Source organism: Tamandua tetradactyla, chromosome 17, assembly GCF_023851605.1.
Source record: "Tamandua tetradactyla isolate mTamTet1 chromosome 17, mTamTet1.pri, whole genome shotgun sequence".
NCBI lineage: Eukaryota > Metazoa > Chordata > Mammalia > Pilosa > Myrmecophagidae > Tamandua > Tamandua tetradactyla.
The window spans coordinates 38350322-38373869 of record NC_135343.1 but is presented as its reverse complement, the minus strand read 5'-3'; the positions used below and the strand labels follow the sequence as shown (position 1 = coordinate 38373869).

Sequence of the window (23548 nt, the reverse complement as noted above, 5' to 3'; positions counted from 1 at the left end):
TACCCACATTGGGCGAGTCACATCTCCATGGAGATAATCTAATCAAGTTTCTGACCTATAGTGCTGAATAGGGATTAAAAGAAATGGCTGCCTCCACAAGACAGATCAGAATTAAAACATGGCTTTTCTAGGGCACATCATCCTTTCTAACAGCACAGTGCCCAACATACTCTGGAATGTAGCCAGGTATTACATTAAGCTATATAGAATTACAAGACCTTGTTCCTAATTCTAGGCTCCATGTGTTTAGGTTGTTTAACTGAACTGGCCAGATAGGTTATGTTAGTTTATGTGCTACAGCAAATTTAGTTTTGGGACAAAATAAAGCTGTCTTCCTTTGTCTCATACAGTAGGTGAAGTTCTAAAATACAGACTCTGTCATTCTTTACCCTGTATTTAGCTTAGTCCTAATCAGATCAGCTTTGTTCTTATCTCTAATTGAAGCCTGATCTCTTTTTCAGCTTCTTTAGCAGTTGTTGTATGTAGGAATGCTGACTTTCAGAGCTATAGAACTCCAACTCTGAGTTTTAGGTGTCACACAGGTACCCAAACTTCCAGGAAAATACCAGGTTATACACATTGCACAGCATCTCAGAATTTAGAAATAACATTTAAAGTTCAGGAATAAAAGTGATTGCTGTAATAGCTAACAATCTAGGTCCCAATTTTCTTATAAGTGTCTTCTAAAAGAGACCATACCATATTAGCTCTTTTGTTTCTGGCTTATTTTGCTTAACAAAATATCCTCACGGTTCATTCATTTTGTTGCCTGCCTCATGACTTTGTTCCTTTCTGTGCAGCATAATATTCCATTTATTCCATTATGTGGATGGACCATAGTTCCCCCTTCTGCTTTTCAGTCAATGTGCCCTTTGGCCACCTCCATCCATTATCATGAATAATGTTGCCATAAGCATCAGTGTGCAAATGTCTATTCAAGTTCCTGCTTTCAATTCTTCTCAAGTATATTCCCAGTAATGGGATTGCCTACTCATATGGCGACTCTATATTTAGCCTCCTGTGGATCCACCACAATATCCTCTGGAGGAGCTGCCCCATTCTGCTACCCTACCAACATTGAATAGGTATACCTCTCTCACCACGTTTTCTCAGCACTGGAATCTTTGTTTATTTATTTTGAATTTGCAGATTTTGTTGAGATAGTTATATTTGTACTACTGATCAGTGAGGTACATGGCTCTGAATAGCCCCTCTCTATCATGTTCACTTTCAATATGGCACTATTACTTATAAACTCATTAATGAGCTACCATCACCTCTATCCATTACCATATTTTTAAGTTCAGTCTCATTAACTAGTCTATGCATATTAGGTAACCACTCCCCCTTCTTTTTGCATTTAAAGTCTATTTTGTCTGATATGGTATAGCTGCTTCTGCTTTCTTTTAGTTACAGCTTGCATGGAATATCTTTTTCCATCCTTTCATTTTCAATCTATTTGTATCCTTGCATCCAAGATGAGTCTCTGTAAATAGCAATAGATGGATCATAGTTTTAAATCCATTCTGAAATCTTTTAATTGGTGAGTTTAGTCCATTAACATTCAAAGTTATTACTCTAAGCATTTCTTGAATCTACCATTTTACCATTTGTTTTTTCCTTGTCAGATCTCCATGTATTTTTCTTTCCCTCTTTTTTATCCTTTAAGTTATCCTTACTGATAATCTTCAATTCTGTGTCCACCTCCAGACTTCTCTTTCTTGTCTTTTTTTTTTTTTTCAGCTGACAGAACTCCCTTTACTATTTCTTGCAGGACTGGTCTCTTGTTAACAAATTCTCTCAGTATTTGTTTGTCTGTGAAAATTTTAATCTTTCTTTCACTTTTGATGGACAACTTTTCTGGATAAAGAATTGTTGGCTGGCAGTTTTTCTCTTTCAGAATCTTAAATATATTATACCACTGCTTTCTCACTTCCATGGTGCCTATTGAGTAGTCCAAACTTAATCTTATGTGTCTTCCTTTGTATGTGGTAAATTGCTTTTCTTTTGCTGCTTTCAGGACTTTCTTCTTCTCTTCATCATTTGACAGTCTGAGTAGCATGTTTCTTGGGTTGGGCTATTTGGTTTTTTTCTATTTGGAGTTCATTGGGTTTCTTCCATTTGCATATTTATGTCTTTTGTAAGGGTTGGGAAGTTTTCCCCAATTATTTCCTCAAGTAATCTTCCTAACCCTTTATTCTTTTCTTCTCCTTCTGGGACACGAATGATTCTTACATTTGTGTGCTTCATATTGTCCATCATTTCCCTGAGATCCAATTAAAAATTTTCTACCTTTTTTTGCCATTTTTTCTTTTGCACATTTGAATTCAGTGGTCCTATCCTCTAGTTTGCTTATTCTTTCTTCTGCCTCTCCAAATCTGCTGTTGTGTGTCTCTAATATATTTTAAATTTGATCTACAGTATCTTTAATTTCCATAAGATCTGCTATTTCCTATTTCAAATTCTTCTTTATGCTCTTCTAATATCTTCTTGATAACCTTTATGTCTTTAGCCAACCCATTGAACTTATTTAGGAGACTTGTATGAAAATCTCTCATTGGTTGTTCCAAATTCTGTGTCTCTTCTGGTGTTTTAATTTGGTCATTTGGCTGGGCCATATTTTCTTGCATCTTCCATGCTTTGTGATTTTCTGCTGACCTCAAGGCATTTGATTATCTTGATAAGATTATTTTGAAAGTTGATTTCCCTCTCTCATCTAAGACTTTGTAGGTGCTTGGGTTTGTGCTGACGTCTTCTTTTGCACTTAGTTTGTCAGTAATTCCCCACCAAACTGAGGCCAGGACCTTATGCAGGAGGTGCAACTCTAATTGAAGAGCTGTTAAGAGTTAGGCGGAAAGGCAGTTTGCCAGACTGCACTTTCCACATCTTTTCAGCAGATGGCGATCTTGGGCCACCTCTTCCCCACAGCCCTGATGAGTTGGCTGGGACCCAACCAGGTGAAAATCCAGCCAAGGCTGGAGGTCTCCAGGTGTGCTGAAAGCTGCCAACCCCGGGGCTGGGGTGTGGGCAGCATGCACCTCAACAGAGAATCGGCTTGTGGGCACAATGGGTCTGGTGGTTCCTAGGGTCCCATGTGGAATAACCTTGGGCTGTGGGACTGAATATTTCAACTACCCCTGCCCACAGCCATCCTGGGAGGCCTGGAGGTGCAGCATGGCTTGGCTGGCTTCCTCCACTTCCTCATCCCTGCCTCTCCTCCTGTGTCTGCTGTGATCGCTCCAGGCCTCAGAGGGGAGAGGATAGAGGCAGCAGGGCCCAGGGAATCTCTTTTGCCAGCCAATTGTCAGCTCAGCTCAGCTCTGTGTTCCCCTCTCCTCCCGAGGGAAGGGCCCCCCAGTCTCACCAAAACCAGACATCCACAGCAGCATGCCTCAGGGGTGGGTGGTAGGCACTGTGCACCACAGCAAGGTCTTGGTGGTAACGTTAACCAAGTCTGCTGGCTTTCAGGTTCCCCATAGGAGCACCTGATTGTAGAGCTGAGAGGGAGCATCACTCAAGCTGATACAGAGGTGGGAGTGCAGGAGCACATTGCTCCTTCACTCCCGCTCAGGCCTGCACATAGCAGCCCACCCCAGGTGCATTCATGACTGGGTAAATTCACCTCATCCACTCAATTGTAATTTCTTTGCTTTTTTTTCCCAGGTCCTCTCGATATAATGTAGAAGTCCCTCTCTGCTCACTTGTACCCTAGAATGACTGTCTTGGTTATTTTTCCTGCCACTTCTCTAGTCATTCCACAAAGTGGAGATGAACTCAGCCTATCCTATTCCACCATCTTTCTGGAACTGTAGATACATATGGTTTTAAAAGTCAGCAGTGTTTGAGCAATACTAATTTCTCCACTCCCTTTCTATCATTTTCACCTCCACAGAGATGGCTTTCAGATCTTTTTCCTGATTCTTTGGTATTTTTCTTCATGTATCCAAGAAAAAAAATGCTTATAATGCTGCTGGTTGCTTTTAGTCTTAGTCATCATTTATTCCCTGGGAATTAAAGGTCCTGGAAGATAGTTGTCTTAGTTTCCCAGCTGCTGGGAACACAGTGGATTGGCTTAAACAACAGAAATGTATTGGCTCACAGTTTTAGAGAGTGGAAGGTTTGCTTCTTCTTGAGGTGGGTAGGCCTCTGGGTGGCTGGTGATCCCTGGGTTCCTTGGCTTTCCCATCCATAGCGACGTCCTCTCCTTTCTCTTCTGGGTTCCCTCTGTCTTCTGTCTCCTCAACATGGCTTTCTCTTTATGAGGCCTTCAGTGAAAAGATTAAGACCCAACCTGATTCAGTTGGCCACACCTTAAAAAGGTCCTATTTACAATGGGTTCCACAGGAATGGGACTAAGAAGAGGTTTTTTTTCTGTAGCACATAACTTAATCTACAATAATAGCAGCTGGCTCACTTTTCACTCCTGTGCCTACCTGCCATGGTTTCCATCCTCCTATTCACCCATTATAACTATGTTGTGATTTTAGCTGGATCGATAATCAGCCTTTACGTTATTATATGTCCATGTAAGATGAGATCACAGTTGAGTCAATAGTATGATCAGGTCTGGAACTAGAGTGAGGCAAATAAGGAATCTAGGGAGTGAGGGGCTTTAACAGGTGTCCCTCTCAGTGTCAACTCTGAACTCATACAATCCTGGAAGTGGATGCCTCCTTACCATTTATGCCCTCAGCACCTGGCTTACCACACCCTAGTTCTGTTCCTGACCATGATTATTTTTCTTTTCTGTTTGGTTATCTACTTCTGTGTAACAATTTACCCCAAAACTCAGTGGCTGAAACTACTGTTTGTTTTGCTCCTTATTTTTGTGGGTCAGGAATTTAGGATGGGCTCAGTCAGGCTACATGGAATCATCTGGGCAACTTCCAAAAGGGCTTCATTGACTTATATGCCTGGTACTCAGTGTTTCTTGGCTTCCCTTTCTCCAGATGGCAGCACCCTGCAGCAGCTCTCCACATGGTCCCTCACCCTTCAGGGTCTCACCACATAGAGTGGACTTCTCACAGCATGGTGGTTTCAGGATACTCTGCTTCCAACATAGCTGCTGGCTTCAGAAGGGCAGGAAGTGGCAGCTGCCTGTTCAAATAAAAGCACAAGTAAGAAGTGTCACTTCTCCTGTCATCTGTTCAATTGGTCAGAGTATTCACATGGTCAGACTCAAAAGGGTATGGAAATGGACAGATGTCACCTCATAGTGAGGGAGTGACAAGATTACATTCAGAAAACCATGTGACTTGGGAGATAGTGTTGACTCCATCTTTGCAAAATACAATCTGCCACACATTCCTAGCAACCTTTTTATTTTCCTAGTGCTTATAATTGATATTTTTTGTTGTTGTTTGTTTTGGTGGTTAGGTTTTGTGGCAGTTTTTAAACTATTATGTGCCGCAGAAAAGCTATGTTTTAATCCTGATTCAATCCTTGGAGCCAGACCTATTGTTTGGGATAGGAAATTTTGATTGGATTGTTTCTATGGAGATGTGACAAACTCAGTTGTGGGTGTGGCCTTTTGATTAGATGGAGATGTGACTCCATCCATTCGAAGTGGGTCTTGATTAGTTTACTACAGTTCTTTGAAAGGGGAGCATTTTAGAGAAACCTCAGATGCAGATGCTTAGAGAAAAGTTGCTTCAGAGCTGAAAAAGACATGGATGTTTGGAGATGCTTGGAGTGCAGACAAAGAGAGCAGGTGCCTAGACGTGGGCAGAGCTCAGCAGACTTTGCCAGGTGCCTTTCCATGAGATACTAAGCAAGCCAGAACTTGGAGAGAGCTAAGGTAAGCCAAGAAATGAAACCCAGCCCTGGAGAAGCCAAGTGAGGAACAGGAAGCAGAGGCTGAAAGCAACAGAACCAAGGAGCAAGAGGCCAGCAGATGCGAGCCAGGTGCCTTCCCAGCTGACAGAGATGTTCTGGACAGCATCAGCCTTTCTTGAGTGAAGGCAATCTCTTCTTGTTGGTCTTAATTTGGACATTTCACAGCCTTAGAACTGTAAACTTTCAGCTTGATAAATCCCCCCCCCCATTCCATTTCTGATATATTGCGTTCTGACAGCTTTAGCAAACCAAAACAGTTTTCTGAGTTCTTTTTACTAATTCAACTCCAAACTGGTCAACACTTGCCTTAATCTCATTTTAAGACATTCAGATGCATGAGAAAAAAAAAAGCATCCATTTTTGCTTCCTGAAAAGGTCTCTCTTAGACAAACTTCAGTTTATGCCTGAATCATGGCTGTCATCCTGGGATCTCCCTTTATTATCTTGGGAATTCCTTCATTTTTCTAGTGTGTACAAGTCCCCATTTGCTGTATCTCATATATCTCACATCTTCCTCTTGTTTTGTTTATGCCTTCAGTTTGAGAATACCTTAAGTAGCTTCCTGATAAAGTATAAATGGGCAGGTTAATTTTTGAGTCCTTACATATCTGAGCATATCTTTTTTCTGCTCTCACAATTGATAAATCATTTGGCTTGTTATAGAATTCCCAGTTGGAAATAATTTTCCTTCAGACAGTGGAAGGCATTTTTGTGTTTTTTCTAAGCTTACAGTGTAGCAATTGAAAAGACTGAGACGATTCTTATTCTTGGCTCTATTTTGAGTGGCCTATTTCATTGCCATCCTCCAAAACTTTTAGGATCTTGTCTTTGTGCTCAGTGCTGTAACATTTCACCAGGCTATCCCTTTGTGAAGTCCACTGTGATATTTTAGGTTGGGTATGTGGTGAATCCTTTGAATTTGAGAACTCATTTACTTCAGTTTTAAGGAGTTTTCTTGGATTATTTCTCTGATGATATCCTCCCTTTTATTTTCTCCCAATGGAATTCTTTTTTCTTTAAATTTTTATTAATAAAACCAATCAACATACATCAAGAACACTCTTAACATATGAACATTCCATACGTGGTGTGCAATCAATGGTTCACGATATCATCACATAGTTCTATATTCATCAGCATGATCATTTCTCAGAACATTTATATCACTCGAGAAAAAAATTAAAAAAAAAGAAAAACTCATATATACCGTACTCCTTACCCCTCTCTCTCTCATTGACCACTAGTATTTCCCTCTACCCAATTTATTTTAACATTTGTTCCCCCATTATTTATTTATTTTTAATCCATATTTTTTACTCATCTATCCATATTGTAGATAAAAGGAGTATCAGGTTTTTGCAATCACACAGTCACTTTGTGAAAGCTACATCATTACACAATCATCTTAAAGAAACATGGCTCCAGTGGAATCTTGTAACACTAGACTTGTCTAATTCTCTTTCTATAATTTCCCAGTTTCTATTTCTTTGACTCTTTCCTCTGTTTTCTGGAATATTTCTTCAGCTTTATTGTCCAAGCCTTCTTCTGAGTTTTCAGTTTTGTATCTATATTTTTAATTTCTAGGACCATGTTCTAAATTTTTTTGATAGTATTCTGTTCTTGTTTCATGGTCGCTGATTGCCTTCTCACTCTGCTATCTTTGTGTCTGCCAAGTTTCTTTTTTCCAGTTGCTTGGCTGGTCCACATCTTTGACATTAGAGATTCACCTCTGATGGGCAGAATCCTCAGGTGTCTGATTTTATTTGAGAATAAGGTGTGAGGAAACTGAAAAGCTAGTTGGAAGCTTTGGGTGCTTGCATGAATCTTACTGATGAGATTCTCTGTATTTGTTCTGGCTGGGCCATTGAGTTAGGAGAAATTTCAATCTCATTACCTTTTGGTTTCTCCATTATACTAAATAACTCGCTCCTGCCCATCTGTTTTTCTAGCTTCTAAAATTTTGTCTCCTCACCCATTCTCCCTGTCCTTGTGGATTTATGCCTTTAAGAAAATTACCTTTCTATTACTTTTGTTTTAGTGGGCAAAAGTAGATTTCCATGTTCAGCCATGTGTTCTTAGGTTTTGTTTCATTGGTTGTTTGTTGGCCTGACTCAAGCATTCAGGCCTGATTCAGTTCCTTGGGTAAAATATGCTTTTTTTCTTCTCATTTAGCTTTCAGAGTTTGGGATGGCGTAAAACTTTTCTTTAAACCTTTTAATAACACAAAGGTAAAATTGACTTGATCTACTGGCCCTAACAGGTGTCCTAATGTGTGATCCATGAGGAACACCAGAGTTATCTGACAGTGAGGAAGAAATGTCACCAGCTAAAGGGAGCCTGCAGTGCGGTTTCCATCTTTGCTTCATGATGTTTGTGCTCTTTTTGCTGGTCCACACCACAAAATGAACTCTAATTACAAAAGCTGCTTGTGAGTTGGCCTTGCCTCATGTCAGGAGAAAGTCCTTCCAGTAATCTAGGTCATTGGAAAGCTGTGGTGCCAAGAAGCCACTAAAAGGTCTTTAGTGGAGCCACATTTAGACACTGAGGACAGGGCATCATTGGTTCCTCTGGTCTTAGGGTATGGCCTTTGGTCCCTGGCTGTGTGTGAGAATCAGCTATAAGACTTGAAGAACTAAAAAAAAAGCTGATTCCCAGACTCTGCTACAGAACCAATTAATTCAGAATGTCTGGAGTTGGGGCAAAACAATGGCATTTTTTTAAGCTCCCCCAGTAATTGTAAATGTACCAGGGTTAAAACCCTTTCTTAGGGGGTGTACTGCAGGGAAGTGCTTAGCTGAAGTTTTTGGAACCTCCCAGAAGCTTGTGAAGGTACCTCCTTCTCTGCATTGGGGAAAACAAGAGGAACCAAGGCCGCTGCACTTGAATTCCTAGAACCGGGAAATAAAACAACAAAAAAATCTTTGTACCTGATTCTTTCTAAGAAAGTTGTTTTGGCATATGCATGCCTTTTAAAGGAACCCATCTCTTGACTGTGGCAAGGAACTCTTGTATAGTAATTTACAGCAATCCTCACTTCACACTTAAAACTTTGGGCAGGAAGTATAACATTTCTCTCTATGCTTCAGTTTTTTCATCCATAAAAAGAGGATACAATCTCATAGTGTTCAATAAATGGGTTCTTATACTTTTTTTTAATAAAAATGAAAATATAATGAGAAGCAAAATAAGACTCCAATAAATGGTACCACTAAGGTAAAAGATGACACGGAAAAACTGCTCTGTGCATATGGGTAATTTTAGCAACTTGTCTGGCAGGAATGTAGCAAGAACAGTGTTGCATAACAGTACTTTGCAAATTTTCATATTCCTACAAATCACCTAAGTGTTGTGTTAAGATGCAGATTCTGATTCAGCAGAACTGGGGTCAAGCTGAGAATATGCATTTCTAACAAGCTCCCAGGTGATGCTGATACAGCTGGTCTAGGGACCAAACTTGAAGAGGCAAAGTAAAGATGTGTCAACCATGGTGTCTGCCTTACTTAGCTGGAACTATCTATTCTCCTCTATAGTCCTCTGTTCAGGACTTTTGTGAGGCATGGGGAAGGGAGGATACTGATTACACTGAGGGTGGGCTTATGGCCCAAGGACAGCTCATCCACAGATTGGGCTTCCAACTACAAGATGATCGGCCCTCTAGGAGCTGTGGCCCTCAGTGGAGTCATGCCAGGTCCCTCAGGAATTTGCAATAAAGCACAAGCCAGACCCTAGCCAGACGAGTAGAACAAAGAGAAAAGCAGAGCCAGAGACAGCCTAGATGAAACAGACAAGTTCCTTGAAACATATAAGCAACTTACACTGACTCTGGAGAAACAGAAGATCTCACCAGACCGACAACAAATAAAAAGATTGGATTGGTAATCAAAAACCTCCCAGCAAAGAAAATCCCAGGACCAGATGGCTTCAGTGGTGAATTTTACCAAACATTCCAAGAAAAATTAACACCGATCCTGCTCAAACACTTCCAAAAAATTGAAGAAAAGTGAACACTCTCTAACTCATTCAATGAGGCCACCATTGCCCTAATAGGAAAGCCAGATAAAGGTACCACGAGAAATGAAAATTGCAGACCAAAATATCCCTTATGAATAGAGATGCAAAAATCCTCAACAAAATACTAGCACACTGAATCCTGAAAGAATTATACATTACAACTGCACACTGAAAGAATTATACACCACTGTCAAGTAAAATTTATGCCAGATATGCAAAGGTGGTTCAACATAAAAAAAAATCAGTTATTGTAATACACCACATTAACAAAATAAAAAACACATGATCATATTGATTGATGCAGAAAGGGCATTTGACAAAATCCAGCACCCTTCTTGATTAAAATACTTAAAATACTAAAAATAGAAGGAAACTTCCTCAACAGGTTAAAAGGCATATATGAAAGCCCACAGCTAACATTGTACATAATGGTGAAAGACTGAAAGCTTTCCCTCTGAGATCTGGAGCAAGACAAGGATGTCCATTGTCCTCACCGTTATTCAACACTCTATTGACATTTCTAGACAAACCAATTAGGCAAGAAAAAGAAATAAAAAGCATCCAAATTGGAAAGGAAGAAGTAAAACTTTCCCCATTTGCAGATGACGTGATCCTATATACAGAAAGTCTTGAAGAATCCACAACAAAGCTATTGAACTAATTTAGCAAAATGGGAGTGGACGAGATCAAACCACAAAGTGCAATACTGTTTTTCAAACTAGTAATAAACAATTTGAAGAGGAAAGTAAGAAAAAATTTCATTTACAATAGTAATTAAATGATTAAAATATCTAGGAATAAATGTAATCAAGGATGTAAAGGCTTATATGTGGAAAACTGCATAATACTGTTTAAACAAAAATCAAAGAAGACCTAAATAGATGGAAGGACAATCAGAAGAATAAATATTTATAAGATGTCAGTTGTATCCAAAATGATTTACAGATTCAATGTGATTCTAATCAAAATCCTTCCAGCCTTCTTTGCAAAAAAGGTAAGGGCCCCCAAACAGTCAAAACCATCTTTTAAAGAAGAACAAAGTTGAAGGACTCACACTTGCTGATCTAAAAATGTAATTCAAAGCTCCAACGGTCAAAACAACATGCTACTGGCATAAGAACAGCCATATAGATTGACAGTATAGACTTTAGAGTTGAAAAAAAAATCCACACATCTATGGCCAGTTGATTTTTTAAATGTGGTTTTATTGAGCTATATTCACACACCATACGAACATCCAAGATATAAAATCACTGGCTCATAGTATCATCACATAGTTGTGTATACAACCCCATGATCAATTTTAGAACATTTTCATTGCTCCATAAAATAAATAAATATTCAAAAGGAAACCCAAATCACACCATACTCCTTATTCCCCCCTACTCTTGATCCATAGTACTGGAGTGGTACATTTGTTACTGTTGATGAAAAGGTATTGAAATATTACTGTTAACTATAGTCCATAGTTTTCAATGGGTACATTTTCCTCCATATGCTGCTCTATTATTAAGTCTCTGTAATAGTGTCATACAGTTGTTCTAGTTCATGAAAAAACTTTTAATATTTGTATAGCTAATCATGGACTGGCCAATTGAATTTTTAAAAATATTTTTATTGCTAAATCTTAACATACAAACATACTTAACACGCAAACATTCCATACATGGTGTACAATCAATGGCTCAGAATATCATCACATAGCTATGTATTCATCACATTTTTTGGGAACATTTGCATCATTCCAGAAAAAGAAATAAAAAGAAAAAACTCATATATTCCATACCCCCTACCCCTCCCTCTCATTGACCACTAGTATTTTCATCTACTCCATTTATTTTAACCTTTGTCCCCCTTATTAATTGTTTATTTTTTACCCATATTTTTACTCATCTGTCCACACCCTAGATAAAAGGAGCATCAGACATAAGATTTTCATAATCACACAGTCACATTGTAAAAGCTACATCATTATACAATCATCTTCAAAAAACCAGGTGTGTTAGTTAGATTCAGTTGTCAGCTTGGCCAGGTGAGCATACCTAGTTCTGTTGCTGCGGACACAAGCCAATGATACGTGAACCTCATCTGTTGCTAATTATATCTGAAGTCGGCTAGGAGGCGTGTCTGCTGCAATGAGTGACGTTTGACTTAATTGGCTGGTGCTTAAATGAGAGAACGCAATGTAGCACAGCCTAGCAGCTCGGCATTCCTCATCTCAGCACTCGCAACTCAGCCCAGGCCTTTGGAGATGCAGAAAGAAGTCACCCCGGGGAAAGTTGTTGGAACCCAGGGGCCTGGAGAGAAGACCAGCAGGGACCATCCTGTGCCTTCCATGTAACTTTCCTCAGTGGAAAGTTAGCTGCCTTTCCTCTGAAGAACCAACAAAATAAATCCCCTTTTATTAAAAGCCAATCCGTCTCTGGTGTGTTGCATTCCGGCAGCTAGCAAACTAGAACACCAGGCTACTGGAACACAGCTCTACAGTTTCAGGTACTTTCCTCTAGCCACCCCAATATACATAAACTAAAAAGGGATATCTATATAATGCATAAGAATAAACTTCAGCATAACCTCTTGACTCTGTTTGAAATCTATCAGCCACTAAAACTTTATTTTGTCTCATTTTTCTCTTCCCTCTTTCGGTCAAGAAGGCTTTCTCAATCTCTTGATGCTGCATCCTGTCTTATCCTGGGATTTCTGTCCCATGTTGCCAGGGAGATTTACACCCCTGGGAGTCATGTCCCATTACAGGAAAAAATCAAATTTTTTTTTTAAATGAAAAGTACAGATGTTTTAGAAGTAATTCAGGGTGAGCTGAAAGATACATTTCTTACTCGTGGAATACTATTCAGTTATCTCAAAGCACTGTAAAATAACTTTATGAGGAAATTCAAAAGAATATGAGTAAGTTTCCTAAGATAAGGTAGATTTATTATACTTATGAAAAAATGAAAGAAAATGCATTATAAATCTAAAATAAATACAAGAAAATATTGATTGAGTTAACAAAATACCAAGAAACAGATTTCAGTATATCGTGAGTGGGGTAGAATACAAACCCGTTGTTGGATCTGTGAACCATAGAGTTTTGCTCTGGGCTGCCTTCTTTTTTCTTTTGCATGGGCAGGCACCAGGAATCAAACCTGGGTCTCCAGCATGGCATGCGAGACCTGCCACTCATTCTGCCACTGAGCCACCATGGCCCACCCTGGGCTGCCTTTTGATATAATAATTTCATCTGCATTCATAAGGGCGTGAATGGGCATTGGAGATAATTTTTGTAAAATTATAGTGCTCCTTAAGGAAAAAAGAGTATATTTTTCTTTCTGTAGAAATTCAAGCTTACTGCTGCAACTTTTGAACCTTCGGGTAAAAATGGAATTGAGCTTGGAAAGATACTTAGAACAAGCACACTCAACTAATGGTTCTAAACTGGAGACAATTTTATCCCCCAGGGGACATTTGGCAATGTCTGCAGATGTTTTGGATTGCCACAACTAAGGAGGTGCTACTAGCATCTAGTGGGTGGAGGCCAAGGACACTGCTAAACATCTTACAATTGACAGGGCAGCCCAACAAGAAAGAATTATGTGACCCAAAGGGTCAATAATACCACTGCTGAGAAACTCTAAGCTACATAAAGTATATTGAAAACTTAAAATTAACATGGAGAGAAACAGTTGATCATAATGAGGCTGTATGTCCCTTTCTCATAAACTTGCTCATAAATATTAATTTAGTCATTATTTTGGAGTGGTGAGAAATGTAATAGGGGAAGGGGAGCTCTAGATTACAAGTCAGGCAGCCTGGAATCAGTCCTACTACTCTGAAATAGATCTTAAGGGTGAGACCACAGGCATAGTCAGGAAAACTACCATTTCCTCCTCTCACAAATGAGCAAAGTCAATTTTCAACGTGGGCTCTGGCCTGGCTATACTTAGTACTAATGCTGGTGTCACTTTTGATTGGTTCATGCCTCATTTGGATTGTTTGGTGTCCAAAACAAATATTTTTACTATTACCGCAGAAAACGTCTTTCATATTAATTGTACTGTCCACTCCAAAGTGTTTAGAAGCATCTTGCAGAGTAACTGAAAATACTTTGAAAAAATTCTAACTATATAAATATAAGGTCCTAAGGAATGGAAGGATTTGAAAATATGAAGGATGACAACCCAAAGCTGAAATGTGCATGGCCACATCCAGGGCTTTAGGAGAAGCTGATTTTTAATTTGTTTTGTATATTAAGCTAAGTCTTTGGGTCTGATACTGTTTAATTCGGGGAAAACAAGAGCCACTGTGGCCTTGAATTTTATCCCAGACTAGTTTGAATCCTTTGTTGGTCACAGGAGAACAAATTACAGCAGAAAAGAAAAAAAGAAAAAACACCCTTAAGTAATTGGGTCATCAAGGCACAGATACACATGGGCTCTTCTGGAACAAAATTTAATCACTTCGTAAGTTGTGTATGTTGATTGTGTTACACATAATTGTCCTATGTGCCTCATTAAGTCCCAAATGCATCTCTTAGCGTGAAACTCATTCCTTTTCTTACCAGTCTGGCTTAGGTGCATTTTCTCTGGAGTTGTGTCTTGGGGAACAAGTGTCCATGGCTCAATATTAGACCAGTGCAGCTGTTTAAAGGTCTGTGGACTTTTGTGCTCATCAGTTTTGACAACCATACTTCAAAGTCAATCAGGGCTTCTCTCCTCTTTTTTTTTTTTTTACTTTTGAACTGGTGGACTTGACTCCTGAGGCCCAGGACAATTTCCCTTACTCTATATTTGAGACTTGACACAGAGTTTTGCAAAATGCAAATGTGTCATAATTTCTCCCACCAAAACCATTTAAAATATATTTATTTAGAGTGAATCAACTTCTTCTGACATAGCAATGAAAAATAAAACCTTAGAGGTTGAATGAATTTTCTTTTAATAAAGAACATGATAAAAAGTCTCACCTTTCCATAGTGGTTCGTTTATAAGAGGTCTGTTTTCTTTTTCATTGTAAAATATAATATATATACAAAAACAGTAAATTTCAAAGTGCATTTTAACAAGTAGTTATAGAACAGATTTCAAAGTTTGGTAGGGCTTATGGTTTTCCTTCTAGCTGTTCCAAGACACTAGAAACTAAAAGGAATTATCAATATGATGATTCAGCAGTCATACTCGTTTATTAAATCCTAACTTCTCTGTTATAACTCCACCTTCTCCATTGAACCTTCTTCCAGTCTTTAGAGATATTTGGGTTATGCCCATTCTAACTTTCTTCATGTTGAAAAGGGAGTCGACAATATGGTATAGGGGAATGGGATTGGATGATGTTCTTGGAGAGGCTGGCATCTCTAAGTTTCTGGGCTTATCTGGCCTAAGAACCATCTGAAGGTTTTAGGTTTCTGAAAAGTAAAGTTAGTGTGTGCGACTTTTATAGGTTCTCAGAGCCCTGGTGTTCTTTAGGGTAAACAGGAATGATGTTGACTGGGGGTTGGCAAACTGTGGCAATTAGCAATATCTAGCTGAAGCTTGCATAAGAGCAGCCTCCAGAAGCCTCTCAACTCTATTGAAACTCTCTTAGCCACTAGTCCCTAATTTTTGATACATTTCTTTTCCTCCTTTTGGTCAGGAAGGCATTGTCAATCCCATGGTACCAGGACCAGGCTCGTCCCTGGGAGTCACGTCCCACATTGCCAGGGAGACTTTCACTCTTGGATGTCACGTCCCATGTAGTGGGGAAGGTAATGATTTTACTTGCAGAGTTGGGCTTAGAGAGAGAGCCCATATCTGAGCAGCAAAAGAGGTCCTCTGGAAGTAACTCAGCCATAATTATAGGTAGACTTACCTTCTCCATTATGGAAATAAGTTTCACAAAAGCAAGCCTCAAGATCAGGGTCTTGGTCTATCAATTTGGGAGTCCCTAGTATTTGAGAGAATATCAGGGGTTTCCCAGGTGGGAAAGTTTAATAGCTCCATATTTTTTTCTCCAGTCCCTCAAGGGACTTTGCATGTACTTTTTAATTATCTGCCCAACATACTCTGGAATGTTTCCAGGTATTACATTACCAGATTATGCACATATAGCACAGATCTCAGAATCTAGAAATAACACTTAAAGCTCATGAATAAATATGACTGTGATAAAAGCTTACAGTCTAGGCCCCAATTTTCTTAGAGGTATTCTCTAAAAGCAACCATATAGTATTTTCCCCTTATTTCCTGGCTTATTTTATACCATATAATGTCCTCAAGTTTCAGTCACCTGTTTGCCTGCCTCACGACTTTGTTCCTTTCTGTAACTGCACGATATTCCATCATATGTATACACCACAGCTCGCCTTTCTGCTTATAAGAGATCTATTTAAAGTGAAATGGAATTACATGGAGGTCTTCTTTCTTAAGACAGCCTCACAGCGTGAGGCAACTCAAGGTGGGATCCACAGACTGGTATCAGTCGGTAAACTGGTTGTTACCTAACCATGACAAGATAAGTACAAACATCAAGAACAAGCATTTAGGAAGGTTTCTAGCAAAATGACATATTGATAACAAAATCCAAGTATGTGATTATATTTCTAGTACTTTATTTTCATTGCCTTTTGGCAAAAATGTCAGACTATGTTGGAAATGAAAAAAAAAAACCTCATACTTCACTGCAGTTAGTTTAGAAATTACTGTTGTAGGGAATTCTTTCCGTACTAATGCCATCTCCTCCAAGTATGTCTGTCTTCATCATCTTTTTTGACTATTAAGTCTTCTCTAGTATCAATTTTCTCTCTTCCTTTCCCAGATGCATTTACTATCATGAAATTGGTACTATGCTTCATTTCTCTGTTTTTATACTTTTACTATTTTATTTATTTATTTAGCAAACTTAGCACCGTATCAGTTATTTATTACTGTCGTACAAAACATCCTGAATTTATTGGCTTAAAATAACAGCCACCATTTTAGTATTCTTTCCCACAGTCCTATGGGTTGACAGGGCACAGCCAAGTGATTGTCTCAGAAGGTCGTGGTCAGATCGTGGCAGGTATCCTCATTCACGGACCTGGGGGCAGATGCTAGCTGCTGGCTAAGACTTCCTCCAAGACCATCAGACCAAACACCTACATGTGGCCTCTTCATATGGCCTGGGCTTCTTCACAACATGGTGGCTGGTTTACAAGAGTAAGTGTTCCATGAGGACCATGTAGAAGTTGTATCAACTTTAATGACCTAACTTCAGAAGTCACATAGCATTACTTCCATCATGGCCATAGGCCCAACCAGATTCAAGAGAACAGAACACAGACCTTTTGAGGGGCAGAATGTAAATGTTACAGTGTATCAAGATCAAGTAGGATGGGAAATCTTGTTGTGGCCATCTTGGAAAAATACAGTCCACCACAAGAGCTTATTATGTGACAGGTACTATTCTAATTGTTCTACAAATAATACATATTCATAATCAAGATGCAGTGCTAGTTTATATGTTCTTAATCTTTCTATAAATGCATTCATATGGTATACATCATTTTGTAACATTTTTCACTCAACCTTTAGTTTTTAGGTCTATACAACTGACACTTGAGGGCTAATCTGTTTGTTTGTTTGTTTTAGGGGGGAGGTGCATGGGCCAGGTATTGAACTTGGGTCTCCTGCATGGCAGGCGAGCATTCTACCAGTGAACCACCCATGCAACCCCTCATTTGTTTTAATTGCTGTTTCATATTGCATTGAAGGACTATAGCACAAATTGTTCATTCCCCAAGCTGTGGATATTCATTTTTAAATTGAAATCAGATAGTATGTATTACTTTGTGACATCCTGTTAAAAATTAGAATATATGGTCAGCATATTTTCATGCCACCGAATATTTTCCCAACACATAATATTTTTTTGTTTTTAAGAGAGACCAATGAATTTTAGTGTAGCAGAGTACAAAAAAGGTTATTGATAGGTATTTAGATTCCATATTTCCATTAACCTTTTTAAAAATTTTTATTAATAAAATCGATCAATATACAATGCAAATATTCTTAATGTATGAACATTCCATACTTGGTGTGTAATCAATAGCTCACAATATCATAGCATAGTTGTATTATCATCACCATGATCATTTCTCAGAACATTTATGTCACTCCAGAAAAAGAAGTAATAAAGAAAAGAGAATGTACAAATAGGCTATTGCTTGTGGAAGACCCACAAAGTGTTGGGAGACCCTTCTCTGTGGGTCCCTCATGTTTATGTGGGTCCCTCATGTTGGTATATCTGTGGTCAGACGTACCAACAGTTTTATTGTTGGAAGCTATAGATAATATCTCCTTCCAGAGCAGAGAGCAGTTTTGTTTGCTGTCCAGTATAATAAAGATAGTGTCCTCTGGGGCAAAGATTGGGTAGGTTTGCTTGCACCCATTATTAAAAAAAATGTAGTTTTCTAAGCATCAGTTTCTTCTCCTGTAATACAACCCAATGAATGTGCATGCATCACCTCAATGAATGTGCATGCATCACCTGACCCTCCTTGGGGAAGTGGGACTCAAGGGACTGATGTGAGAAAATGATGCTTCTCTGGCCACTGCAATTCCTGTGGGTAATAAACTAACCCATGTGATTTGTCTTCTGTCAGTGTCTACAAAACTATGGCAGACTAATTTGTTAGTTTGCAAGTAGAATAAAATCTCAAAGTCTTCACAGTTGACACAAAGCAGCTATTTATTAACATTGATATTGTTTGCTGATCAGAAAGCAATGTTTCAAACATCTTACATCCTAATATAATTGGTCACCACTTATATATAAGTGATTTGCAATGTCTTAATGGCTTAATCTGATTTAGAATGGATTTGGGATTATGTGTAATTCATTTGGGATTAAGTGTAATTCATTATAATTTTCCCCTTTAAAAGGATAGGAAATTGGCTCCCAGTTTGAATTTTCACACAAAATGTGAACTTTTCAGAAGAGCTTTTCTGATGTCAGGTGGGAGATGCCTGTGCACTTATCTATACTTACTGCTGCATAGTTTTATAAGTACCTTGACTCATTACCTCAAGTGAAGGTTTCATGTTGCCAACAGCCACCTCAAAGGCGAGGGCCATGCTTGTTGGGTTTTTTTGTTATTGTTGCTTTTTTAATTCCCTCTCATCCCTGCTATCAGGTTTGGTACATGGTTCTGTTCAGGTTTTACCACTAGGATTGTGCTTGCCAAAGATTGCTGCCACATCTTATCTCCCATCTCACATGCTCCTGTGCAATGTGACCTTGCCACTCCCTCGCAAGAGGCGGAGTCTGTTTCTCCATCTCCTCGAATCTGGGAAGGCCCTGTGGCTACTTTGACTAATAGAATGTGGCAGAAGTAACATGCGAAGTCCCGGGCATAGTCCTTAATTGGTCTGGCAGCTCCTGCTCCTGCCTCATGGAACATTTGTTCCTGGGCAGCCTCCTCTCAGAACTCGGTCTCCATGTTGTGAGAAGCCCAGGCCATACAGAGACATACATGCAGGTGCTTTTGGTGACTGCATCAGCTGACCCCAGCTAACAGTCAGTATCAACTGCCAGCTGGGTGAATGGGTCATCCTGGATGTCTGACCTAGTCAAGCCTTCAGAAGACTGCAGTCCCAACTGACATATAACTGCAATTGCATAAGAGACACCAAGCAGGAACTGCTCAGCTGATCCAAGCCAATGTACAAAACCATGAGAGATGAATTATCATTTGGGTTTAGATTGTTATGTAGTTAGAGGTAACCAGGGCAGCCAAAGAGGCACCTGAATGAAGAATTTCACTTGACTTTGTAGTTCTAAACCCATCTTCATCTATTAGAGTCCTTAAAGGTAGGAAACATGTATAACTCAAGTTGCAGCATGGCAGCTTGTGTCCAGCAGACATTCAATATGTATTTTTTGAATTAATGAATGATTGTAAACAAACCCAAATCAGAGGTCTTTATTCCAAATCTTTTTAAAAAGCAACTTTGCTCATGTATAAATCAAACACTTGGAAATAACTCTTTTCTCTTAACTTAAATGTATCTGGCCTCGTCTTCCTTCCTTTTGGGCATGGCCAGATCTCCAGACCAGAATCAAGGCAACCTGTCTGACCAGAAGTTTGGGCTCATGTAGGAGGATATTCTGGAACTAGTTTTGCCATTGTTGGGCAACAAGTTGAATCTGATGTTATTATGGTCCCAGCATAGACTCACTTGTCCCTCTTTTGGCTATGAGACTGTCAAATCATGGTTCTGGGGAGATAGTCTCCAAATTTCAGAGCCTGGAGTACTTTTTGTCTCAAAAAATGATCACTCTGAAGCATAACCATGGACAGTTATGATTCTGCCAACCTCATCAGCTTCACTGTTTGCCTCTGCTCTCATTCTCTGTGTTCTAACTTGCTGATCTTCTGGTAACTCCTCAAAGAAATTATGCTCCTTCCTGCCACAGGACTTTTATCCATGCCATCCCATCCTCCCACCTCCACCTGTCCATTTCTTCATCTGGCCAATTCCTACTCATCATTTTGACCTCAGTTCAAATACAAGTTCCTCAAGGATGCTTTTTCTGACCTCTGCAGAGTAGGTGAGATGTCCCAGTTATATGCATCAAAGCACCCTATTTTTCCATCACAGCATATTTCACAGTTATTATTACATGTTCTTAATTGTATGATTGCTTCATTTCTCCTAAGGTGCACATTTTCCACATTAATGAGACTGAAGATCATCTGCATAGCTTACCGTATATATATTAACATGATTTTACTATTCCATTGCCCTCATCAACATAGTTTCACTATTCCAGGAAACTCCTGCCCGGGAAGATAACGTTGCAATAACTTCATTGTTCATTCCAGGAACTTCCTGAAAGTGTCCACAAATGCTTCAAATGAAAGCTCAAATGGCAATATATACCCCAAGACTCTTTGAACACTTTGCATCAAATTCCTCAACTTGCTCCTCAATCCTAAACTACTTCACAATCCTTATCTAATACTAACCAAGACCTCCCAAGACTCTGTCCAGATAGTTCTGTCTGTTAGACAATAAGCAATAAACTGAATTTTATCTTATCAACATGTTGCTTTGGTGATATTTGGGGGGAGGAAGAATTTGATATTTATATCCTAGCGATGTACACATTTAATGTGGTAGCACTTCTTCTGTTTTTTTCCCTGAAAATCTGTTATTAAATCCATAGTAGAAATCAAGCATGCCTTAAATTTTAAGGAAGTATAGTAGTTGATTGATATATCTTTCCTATAAGAATTTTTTCTTTCTGCACAAGCAATAAGAGCTTTATGGTTTTTTGTTTTTTTTTTTAGATCATCACAGGTCAGCTAGACATATCAATTGTTACATATGTTAAAGAAATAGTTACTACTGAGCTTTAACAATTCTGTTATCATAGAGTAACATCTTTCCTAGCATCAGGCTTACAGGCTTCTTGAGTTAGGCTTTAATTTGCCATTCTTAAAAAAGGTTCAAAATTCCTGGGTCAGGAACTCTTCTAGGTGAGTGAGGGTATTCCAGTCTTGAGATAAGGGGGCATGTTGAAGCAAAGAACCCATATTTTTCTGTTAAATCAATAAGGAATTTTGAGTGACAACCATTTTATTATGGAGAAAAATATCCTAGAAATGTCATTAGTAAATAGCAGATGAAACCCAGTCAGAAGTCTTTTGCCCCTCCCAATTCTTGTACATTGAGTATGGTAATTGCACCTGTCTTCAGGTGAAAGGCAATATAGAAGGATGGGAACTGCAAAAAACTAGCAGAAATTGGCAGCTGCTATTTGGCTTTGCAGTAATGAGGTCAGGTGAGGCCAATTTTTCTCCTAAGGAAGCAAAAAACCTGCCTTTTTTTTTTTTTGTCAAGTTACCTGATTAAGTATTGGCAAGGACTTTGGTATTTTTAAGGTCCTGTACTCTGTCCTGAGACTGACTATAGAGCTGTGCCACATTTGGTTACTTTGTCTCTCATTAACACTTCTAACCCCAGATAACTTGATTTGCTTAGGAACCCATTTTAGAGGCTGTGGGTATAAGACTTCAAGGTGAAGACTTGAATTCATCTAGTACAAATTGGGAGTCAGTCTTCCAAGCAAAGCCCATGAAAGAGGGGAAAGAGACTTGGCCAAACATGAACCTCATAATTCAAGTATGCAAAATGCCACAGAAGTCGAACCTACTCCCAGCCAGGCAATTATGTACCAAGTTGTCTACAACTCCAAGGAATTCACCACCTGCAGAACACTTAACCAGAGAAGTCTGGTCAGCCAGGGCAAAGGTTGACTAAGTCCTCCATTTCGAATTGGTAACTTGTCCTGTGGTTGGCAGTCATCTAATTTGGTGATTTGTAGAAGATGCTGCTGGTTTCTAGAAATGAATGGCAAGGTTGGCGTAGTGCAGCTTGCTACTGTGTTCAGAGAGCAGCATCTGAGGCTTCTCCTTCCCCTAGTACAGGTCAGGTGATCAGCAGGGGTTCCTGCATCTCTGCAGCAGCTTCCTCACCACCGCTATCTGAGAGCTCTTCATCCGACTCCTCCTCTAGCAAAGAGCTTCTTGTGACAGATTTCCCACTCTCCTTTGTCAGTGCAGTCCTGCAACATGATCAACAGCTGTCTCCTGTTGTACTGAATCAGGAACTTCTGACATGGTCTAATTGTGCCTCCCACGTGCAAGGTGTTGAAAAAACAAGGATAACGGTGTCCTTTGTTTTCCAAGTATGTGATGAAGGGAAGAGCTGACCACACAAGCTGGTAGAATTCCTTTTGGCATCGTAGCAGCACTATTCCTGTATAGGCATTGAGGTCACACACGGCGAAGACGATGGAGCAGGTGGCTGCACTTAAACTCCCATGCGCCCGGGCGATAGTGTCCTGCAAAGGGTCGTCGGATACCAGTTGGCACAGCAGGTACAGGTGCTTGAGCCGCACCATGCCAGCCTCCCTGCCCACAGGCCGATGGCTCCCCATAAGAATTTAAATTTACCTGAAGGCATAGACCTGGTCAGTCTTGTTTACTGTTCTGCCTTCTGGGTCAGAGCAGAATAGTTGCTTAATGCTAATTGTTAGTGAATGAAGGGATCAATGAATAGATGACAGACTAAGATGAATTTTATGGACTGGACAAGAGCAATTCTTTTTTTTTTTTTTTTACTTTTTTTTTTTATTAATTAAAAAAAGAATTAACAAAACAATTAGAAATCATTCCAATCTGCATGTACAATCAGTAATTCTTAATAACATCACATAGTTGCATATTCATCATTTCTTAGTACATTTGCATCGATTTAGAAAAAGAAATAAAAAGACAACAGAATAAGAATTAAAACAATAATAGAAAGAAAAAAAAACAAAAAAAACAAAAACAAAAAACCTATACCTCACATGCAGCTTCATTCAGTGTTTTAACATAATTGCATTACAATTGGGTAGTATTGTGCTGTCCATTTCTGAGTTTTTATATCCAGTCCCGTTGTACAGTCTGTATCCCTTCATCTCCAATTATCCCTTCTCTCTTTTTTTTTTTTTTTTAATTAACGGAAAAAAAGAAATTAACCCAACATTTAGAGATCATACCATTCTACACATGCAATCATTAATTCTTAACATCATCACATAGATGCATGATCATCATTTCTTAGTACATTTGCATTGGTTTAGAAGAACTAGCAACATAACCGAAAAAGATATAGAATGTTAATATAGAGAAAAAAAT

General features: G+C 39.1%; 1 pseudogene; it reads right to left on the bottom strand.

The window, feature by feature from the left end:
• Positions 1 to 22288: 22288 nt before the first annotated feature.
• LOC143661578 (ribonuclease P/MRP protein subunit POP5 pseudogene) lies at positions 22289 to 22767 on the bottom strand (annotated as a pseudogene).
• Between the last annotated feature and the right edge of the window lie 781 nt (positions 22768 to 23548).